General features: G+C 42.5%; 1 non-coding gene across 1 annotated transcript; it reads right to left on the bottom strand.

Moving 5' to 3' along the window:
- Positions 1-8,961: 8,961 nt before the first annotated feature.
- Positions 8,962-9,063, bottom strand: LOC127483879 (U6 spliceosomal RNA). The gene has a single exon (XR_007910672.3). It is a non-coding gene; the product is annotated as a U6 spliceosomal RNA (small nuclear RNA).
- Between the last annotated feature and the right edge of the window lie 449 nt (positions 9,064-9,512).

The following is a 9,512-nucleotide window of genomic DNA, read 5'->3' as shown; positions in this document are numbered from 1 at the left end:
CTTATTTTTTTTTTTTTTTTTTTTTTTGACAGGCAGAGTGGACAGTGAGAGAGAGAGACAGAGAGAGAAAGGTCTTCCTTTGCCGTTGGTTCACCCTCCAATGGCCGCCGCTGCAGCCGGCGCACCGCGCTGATCCTGGCAGGAGCCAGGAGCCAGGTGCTTTTCCTGGTCTCCCATGGGGTGCAGGGCCCAAGCACCTGGGCCATCCTCCACTGCACTCCCTGGCCATAGCAGAGAGCTGGCCTGGAAGAGGGGCAACCGGGACAGAATCCGGCGCCCCAACCGGGACTAGAACCCGGTGTGCCGGCGCCTCAAGGTGGAGGATTAGCCTATTGAGCCACGGCGCCGGCTGGCTTTGGCTTATTTTTATATTCTCTATAACTCCTTCCCCAATAATCTCTAGAAAACACAAACATTCTCCTTTCATTTGCATTTTAATAAATATTTATTCAATGCATATTTATGTCAATATGATGAGCTATAAAGAATACCAAAGAAAGTTAAGGTCCTTAAACTCCAAGAGCTTGCAATTTAAAGCAGCAGCTAGTTAGGTAGACAAGTTTACCAATAAAGCAGGTGCACTCCATGCTAAAGCAAGATTGAAACTCTGCCCTGGGAACAATGAAACAGAAAAAGACTGTGAATGGAGAGATCAGAAAGGCCACAAAAGAGGTTTCATTTGGTCTGAACCTTCTTCATAAATGGGCATGATTTTTTATTTCTGATCATTTTCAGCACTTTTGTCTTATACTGGGGCATTCAATTATACACAGTATAGCAGCCTTCAAGAACATGCAATTTATCTGATGCCCAGTTTTGTCAACCATGGATGAATCTGGTCTCACTGGAAGAGTAGAAACTGCTTTAGTGCAAGCCCTGTCATCTTTTTCTCTTGTATTCCTCAGTAATGCAGCATGTCCTCCACGAATCCTGGCTGGGTCATGCACACATCATCGTCATCACGAATGTTAAAGGTCTGTGGTTAACTCAAACAGTCTCAAGTTTAAGGATACCCGGCCTCCTTTAAAACAGGGTGTATTTTACAGAACTATAATAGTCAATAGGATGCATTTCAAAATTCTGTTATGCTCTTTGAAGCTGTTACACCACTCGAGTCTGCCTAGTGCCTCCAAAGGACTCTCTGTAGAGGACTCTTTAGAGACACTGAGATCTTGGGACCTAAATTTAGAACCGGAGTAATCTGATGTTGGTGGTTCCTTCTGAGCACAGTTAACTGCTGTACAGTGTAGCACCATCAAGAGGAGAAGCCATCACACCAAGTGGATAAGGCACACATGGGAAGTGTGGGCATTTTGCTTTTCTTTTTTCATGAACCTGGTATTCAGACGATACTTGTTCTGTTATGTGATAAACGATTTGCAGTCACAGGAAATTAGTTTCTTCTTTTATTTTTATAAAAATTTTAAAACGTTATTAACATGTAGTACTTGCACATTCCTATGGAATACTGTACAGTATTTAAACACATATGTATAGTAGGAAATGAGCTTCCTAATTGATGATTTTCCCTAGGAGTTGCTACAGCTAAGCTTCCTCCTTCTTGGAAATGGCGGAAACCATGATTTAGCAAGCATTCACAGGCAGAGGAAGCCCAAGGAGGCCAGTATTAAGGTGATTTTGCATTAGGGTATCAGGGCCACGTCTGTCTTCTGCTGGATGCATGTTCTTCTCAGGCGGTTCCATGCCTGGGTCACTTCCCTCAATCTCCAAGTCAGCAAAGCCAGAATCTCGATTTATCAGACGTCAGCATATGCTGATTCCTTCCACCTCTAACCCTGGCACAATGAGACAGAACAGACAGCTGGCCGATTGAATGTCTCCATGTCACCTTACTTTCAAGATTTCTGCTATCACGGTCATGCAGTGGTGCCCTTTGGACCAGGAAAGCTTCACTGTCCGCAGACTCCATTTTCTGGACTACTAGCTTGTGCTCAAGGATGTTAGTTTCCCAAGCATGGCACTAAGCAGTTTTCGGAAACGCTGATACAACTGTAGCAATTTTCCCCAATTTGTTCCTGACAAAGGACTCTCTTCAAAATCGAGTTGGCTTCTTTTCTTTTGTTCGAAAATGCTGGTAAACACAATTAGCCTCATTAACCTCAGTTTCTGTTTCATAACTGAAAATTAGCCTACAATCACTGGTTTGCTGGAAAGCACAGTTGTAATTAGTCGTTAACTGACTGATATGAAAAATCTGCCTCTTTTTAAATTTCCCTGACATCTGAGTGCATATGAAAACATGTCTGAACTCTCCTAGGTTGGCACTGGGAGCAGGAGTAAAAATAAATCAGGGATTTAAATCAAGGATCTCAAGCTGAGACATGAAAACTGATATTCTTGTGCATGGAAATTGGAGACGAGGAGGCACTTGTTAGAGGCAATGATAAGAAGGGAGATACTACGAAGTCTATTCTCAACACCACTCTGACATGGCCAAAGAAGGTTGCTGAGGACATTCATGGCTTATCATCCATAGACAAAGTCAGATGATCTTTTGCAAAGAGCATTGAGAAGAAAAGTACTTGGTTCGTTGGCACAGGTGAAAAAAATCACTCTCTCAGCCTTGAAATCTGTTGGTCAGCTTTCACAACATTGTTCTGCTTGTGGGCAAGATAAGAGAGTCACGTTTTGTGAACAGTGTGGACACTTGTTCCTTTTTCAGGCTAGCGCTGGACTTCCAGGCCTTGTGATGGGAAAGCTGGGCTCGGGCGTCTGAGAAACCATAGCCATCATTCCTCCAGTGACTGCTAGCCCAAAGAAAGTATCCTTCCAGTGCAGGGATGGGGATGTTCCTTTCCTTTGGCTCAGCAGATAATCTGGTAAAACAAAGGGAAAGCAATTTGAAATAGTTGGACCAGGTCTTTGGGTCTGAGCTTAACAGAGTGCAGCCTGGGAGTCCGGCCATGACAGACATCCGTTTGGTGGAGTCCATCGATCTGAATCAGTCACTAAGTGTCTTAGTTTGTTCAGGATGCTATAACAGAACACTGGCTGAGAAACTCATCTCTCACAGTCCCGGAGGCCTGGAAGCCCCAGATCAAGGCAGATACAGTGTCTGGAGAAAGCTTGCTCTCGTGGACTGCTGGCTTCTTATGAGAATTCACATGTTGGAAGGAGCAAAGGAGTTTTTTGGGGTTTTTCTCTCTTCTAAAATTTCTTTTAAATTTTTTAAAAAGATTTATTTATTTGAAATAAAGAGTGACAGAGAGAAACAGAGAGAAAGAGAGAGAAGAAAGATCTTCTATCCGCTGGTTCACCTCCCAAATGGTTGCAATGACTGAGGCTGGGCCAGGCTGAAGTCAAGAACCCTGAACTCCATCCTGATCTCCCACATGGGTGGCAAGGCCCAAGCACTTGGGTCACCTTCTGCTGCTTTCCCAAGTGCATTAGCAAGGAGCTGGACTGGAAGTGGAGCAGCTGGGATTTGAACAAGTGCTACATCATTTTTTTTAATTGACACATGATGATTGTGTGTTTTTATATGGTACAGTGTGATAACTAAATACATGTATACAATATGTAATAGTCAACCAGGATAATTAACACTTTCATCTCCTTATACACTCATCATTTCTTTGCATTAAGAAACTTTGAACTCCTCTCTTCTAGTTCTGTATTAAGTCTATAATAAATGACAGTGAACTTTAGTCACCCTGAAATGGCCTGGAACACTAGAACTTCCCTTCCTGTCTACTAGTACTTTGGTACCTGCTACCCAGCCCCCTCTATCCCTCCACGTTCTCCTCTTCCTGGCTTGTGGTGAGCACCCTTCCACTGCCTGCTCCTATAGAACATGTGCTGTTGGTCCCTATGTGCCTGGCTTACTCTGTGTTCCAGAATCACCCTGCTCTCTTTTATAAGGGCTCTGCTTTCACAATCTACTCACCTTCCACACCACCCTCTCCGCTAGATACCATCAGATTGGGAGTTGGGATGTCAACCCATGAATGTAGGTGGAAGGGGGCAATACAAATATTTATTCTATCGAGGCAGTTAATTAAGCACACAGAACTGCCATGGGCCCTTCTGGGTGATGGCCTATTGGGATGAATATCTCCATGCTCACCAACCTGAGGCTAGTGCATGGGAGACAGTGATGAGGCACAGAGCTGCAAGTCCCTAGGCTGAAGCAGGGGCACTAGTGAAGGTCTTGGGGAACTGGACTATGGGAGATCTGGGGAGGGAACATCTGCTCTGTTGGCCTCAGTTTCCCCTTGGAAAAATGAGGAATCTTGAGGTTATAATCCCTAAGATCCATCAAACTCGTGTGCTCTATGAGTGACTATTGAGCAAAGCCATCTTCTGTGCACAAACAGGTCTTAGATTCCTTCACAGGGACATCATTCCTTTCTGTGCCTCCCCCACCCTCCCTCCTCACACTGCTTTAGTCTCTTCAGTCGCACCAAAAGTTCTTAATTTCCCAGTTGTTTCTCAGTGGACACAGATGCCGGCCCCTGGCACGTGCACACTCAAGGACTCTGAATTGTCCTCCCATCCATGTGGACTCGGGCCGGAGGGCTGTGAAATGGAGCCGAGTTGTTCTGTCTCGGTGCCCAAACTGCAAATGAGAAATCTTATAATTCAAATTGAAGTTCCTCCGTGTCACTCCCTGAACTTCTTATCAAGCCCCATAACAGTGAAATAAAATAGTCACTAAGCCAGGAAATAATCCGAGGCAGTAAAGTAGCTTTTATTAGGCACCTAAGGCATTGGATGCAAAGAAGGTAATGAGAGAGGAAATTAATATACGAGTATTTCCTCTGTGCTCATTGGAGAGAGTAGTGACACTTGACTGAGTAGCAGTATCTTTGAAACTTCTTTCTTATTTTCTTCAGCTGCTCATCTGAGAGGCTCTGTCCATAACTGCATTGGAAACGGTCACGTGGTTGGGTAAGATAACTGGATCTAATTACTCAGAGTCTCCTGGTGGAGCTGTCCGACTTGAGAACCCTGTCTTAAGAATTCCCAGGAAGGCCGGCACTGTGACTCACTAGGCTAATCCTCCACCTGCAGTGCCAGCACACCGGGTTCTAGTCCCGGTTGGGCGCTGGATTCTGTCCCAGTTGCTCCTCTTCCAGGCCAGCTCTCTGCTGTGGCCCGGGAAGGCAGTGGAGGATGGCCCAAGAACGTGGGCCCAGGCCCCTCATGGGAAACCAGAAGGAAGCACCTGGCTGCTGGCTTTGGATGGGTGCAGCGCGCCGGCCGTAGTGGCCAACGGAAGGAAGACTTTTCTCTCTGTCTCTCTCTCTCACTAACTCTGCCTGTCCAAAAAAAAAAAAAAAAAAAAAAAAAAAAAAATCCCAGGAATGTCTCATTTAGTAGCCTCCATATTGCAAAGGTGGGCACTTCTGCTTCCAATCACATGCTTTTGTTTGGCTTTTCCCCACCCTGTTCCACTTTCTCTGGCCTCACAGCCATATGCCTTCCCCATTTACTTTTTTGCTCATTTCTGAAAAGCATCATGTATCCTACAGAGGAGGGAGCTTGGGGATAGTTATTTTGACAAGACCTTCAGGGAGAGAGACCTCTCTCCTCCCCTGGCATTCATTTCTTGCATGTTTCTTTTGGGTAATTAAACACAGAAAGGTCACCTAGAATCCTGGCAATAGCAGGAAATGGAAAAGGGGAACATGAAGTAAAAGCAAGCAATCAATACGAAAAAGTCAACACGGTGTTTTTGTTTTCCTACCAGTTTCTCTGGAAAGGGATTAGTCTTTTATTGATTATTCATATGCCACCTACTTCCCTAAAGATTTTTTGAGACGTCCAATTTGATAGCACCTCAGTAACACCTGCATGTTCCTAAATTTAATTTCTTGGCAAAACAACAACAAGAAACTAAATTAAAAATCTGATTTGAGTACTTCTGAGTTTAGGTGAAATAAAAAAGTTTGTCTCAGCCTGCAATCTGCACTCATTGGTTCCAGTTCTCTGTTCCACCATCCAGTTGTATTCTCTCCATTTAAAGTATTCGCTTTTTGACCTGCTCGGATGCACCTGTTAAAACAGGGACAACTACAAAATTTGACTCTGTCCACTTCTTGTATCTTTCGGGTTCAGCCCAACGAAGAGTGCAATTTGTGTTTGTATTTTCAGAGTAGGGCATTTAGGGGCCTTGGGTCAGGGTCAGACTGAATCCTCCCTAAAAGGTGACTTATCTGGAGGGTGGCCATCCCTCCGGATCAGTTCTTGCAGTTGGTATCATGAGAGCAGTCATTTTGAAATTTTGAGCTCTTTTTGTTAAACTGGGTTGTTGCCATTCTGTGAACACACATTGGATTTTCTCACTCCATGGTGCTATTCATGCTATTCCTTTGGCCTGAAACTCTTCCTATTTAAACCACCAGTTAAAATCCTTCCCATTCTCCAGAGCTTTATTCAAAGACTGCTGTCTCATGCAGACTTTGGTATCAGATATTAATTTTCACAATCAAGGGGTGTGGTTAGTAAGTCAACTTTAGCAGTATACAGCAGTGAATTTTTTTTCTTTGACGTCTACAGGGCAGCTATATGGTTCTTACAGTTGCAGGTAGGTTCACTCATGCATTTGCCGATGGCAGTGTGAAGGCAGGGAGGCTTCCTGACCTTGGAAGGGGGTATGCTGGCTGTGAGGTGGCCTGGGATGGCCTAGCTGGGACAACTGTGCTTCCTCCACTTACTCTCTTTATCCTCCAGCAGGTTAAACTGGGCTTGGTCTTATTGGGCATGACAGGTTTGTGATAGAAAGAGGGAATGGCAAGGACCTTTAAGGCTTAGCCTTAGAGATGGCACAACATCACTTCCTCCACATTCTGCTGTCCAAGTCACAAGCCCATCCCAGTTTTAAGGCTTGGAGAGCTAGACTTTACCCCTCAACGGGAGGAGCTTCAAAGTCACACCACAAAGGATATGAATGGGAAGAGGGAAGAACAACCGGAGATACTTTTACCGTCAACGCACCACAACTTTTCTGATTACTTGGTTTGAAGTAGTTTTCAATTATGGCTTATTTTTATTTTTGAAAACAATTAAAAGCAGAAGCGATTGTTTTATCTCCATTTGGGATTCTGTTAAAGTCAGAAGCTGGGTCTCATTTATTGTTGGGGCCTCAAGTTGCTTAATGCAGTGAAGCATTAGGCATTTTTCAGAATAGAAACATTCTAAAAATAAGGCAAGATAGAAAACATATGCACACAGAGCTTAAAATCTGAAATAACTTCAAAAGTTTATCTGTTACATCACCCTGTCTTGCAGGAAGAAAGCTACTCGGAAAAGAAGGCCAGCAAAAAATTGTCTGAAAAGCAGAGAAGTCCCTCCCTGATCAATGCATACTGCCAAGCACTTACTATCCAACACTCTGACACTCCAGTTCTAACATTTTAATTTTTTAGCAGAGAACAGCTATTTCCCCAGCTTAATCTTAGGCTTCACTGTCTGCTTTCCTCTTCTCACTGTGAGTCAACTACACGCTTATTAAAGGGATACTAACATCTGCTTGCTACTCTGTTTCTGAATACCAAGAACAATGCCTTGTGCACAGTAGTTGTTCAATATCTGCTTGCTGAACACATAGATGCGAGGGTGGATTCCTTCCACTTAGGAATCTTGTAATCCTATCTAATCAAGGGTTTTCTGGGAGAGCTACTATATGACCTTACGGGGAATTGGCATCTCTAATTTTTGTTTTTAAATATATTTTTATATTTAACTGACACATGATAATTGAACATATTTATGGGATATAGTGTGACATTTTCAATACAAGTACATAATGTGTAATGATCAGCTCAGAGTAATTGGCCTGTTATCTCAGATATTTATCAGTTCTTTGTGTCGGAGACATTCAGAATCTCTATTACCTATTTTGAAATAGTCAATTGTTGACAACTGTAGCTATCTTACTATACTCTAGAATATTAGATATCATTGCTCCTATCTAGCTGTACCCCTGTACCTGATAACCACCTTCTCTCCATCCTTGCCTCTGGTTACCACTATTCTGTTCTCAACATCTGGAAGACCAATGTTTTAGACTCTATATATAAGTGATAAAATGAAGCGTTTGCCTTTCTGTGCCTGACATATTTCATTTAACATAATATCCTCCGGTTCCATCCATTTGGCTACAGATGACAAAATTTCATTCCTTCTTATGGCTGAATAATATTCCACCATGTAAATATGCCACACTTTATCTATTTATCCTCTCATGGCCACCCAGGCAATTCTGGGTCTCAGCTATTGTGACTAGCGCTGCAGTGAATACGTCTGTTTGACAGATAGCTTTCATTTCCTTTGGATTTATGAACACCTTGAAGAAAATTTGTTGAAAGTGTGTGTTATGAACAAACTATGCACAGATTTCAATTTGTTTTAATGTAAAAGCCCTTTTCTTCTAATCCTTGTTTTCCTTGACCTTTTTGAAATACTCTCATGTTCCCAACAGTGGGACTGCTGGATTCTATGCAAGTTTATTTTCAGTTTTTGAAGAACCTCCATATTGTACTCTATAATGATTGTTACTAATTTGTATTCCCAAAAGCAATGGGTGAGAATTCCCCTTTATCAGTATCCTTGCTAGCATTTTTTTTTCTTTTTGATAATAGCCACTTTAACTAGGATGAGATCATATCTCATTGTGGTTTTGATTTGTAGTCCCCTGATGATTTGTGATAATGAGCATTTTGCCATATACTATTGACCCTTTTATATCTTTTGAGAGAAGTCTATTAAGGTCATTTGACCATTCTGAAAATCAAATTATTTGTGGTTTTTTTGTAGTACATTTTTTCTGTTGAAATTTTGAGTTCCTTATATATATTATGGATATTATTTCATTGTCTGCTGAACAGTTTTCAGATATTTTCTCCAATTCCATAGGTTGTTACTTCATGCTGTTGATTGCTTCCTTTGATGGGCAGTAGCTTTTTTGCTTGATGAATCCCATGTGTTGATTTTTGAAAAAGTATGGCACAGTTCACATTTTGCATTTCATCCTTGCACAGGGGCTATGCCAATCTTCTCTGTATGGTTCCACATTTAGTATACGTGATGCTAAAGTACGCACCTGATGATGATGATGTCTTTTCTTGCCTCCCTCTTTGGCTTGGCCTTCATGGGAGTCAGTTCACCTCAGACTTGTAGAGCACACTGAGACCCCATCCATCTGGAATCTTCTATCCAGCCTTTTGTCCAGGACTGCATTTTGGGACAATGCAGCGAGCCTGTTGTACAGGGTGAATTCTGCTCTGAAAGAGAAAGGAGAGATTGAACTCTGTATTGATCCATTCATGTTGAGAGCTCTTCACTTTGCAGAATGGAATTCAATTAATATTTCAGGATCTTAATGAAACTTGTTCTCACCATGACTTTTCCTGTCACTATTTATTTGAGTCCTGGGTTTGTAGATCTCTGTACCAAAGAAGGTCTTTTATAATCAGTATATGCCCATATAGTTCTCCTGATTAGGTTTAATTCCCCAGTCAAATCACTAAGAAGAACCTGCTGTTTCT

This window comes from Oryctolagus cuniculus, chromosome 12 (genome assembly GCF_051225735.1).
Source record: "Oryctolagus cuniculus isolate XC-2025 breed Fujian yellow rabbit chromosome 12, ASM5122573v1, whole genome shotgun sequence".
Taxonomy (NCBI): Eukaryota; Metazoa; Chordata; class Mammalia; order Lagomorpha; family Leporidae; genus Oryctolagus; species Oryctolagus cuniculus.
Note: the sequence above shows the minus strand (reverse complement) of the source record. Positions and strands in the feature narration are given on the sequence as shown.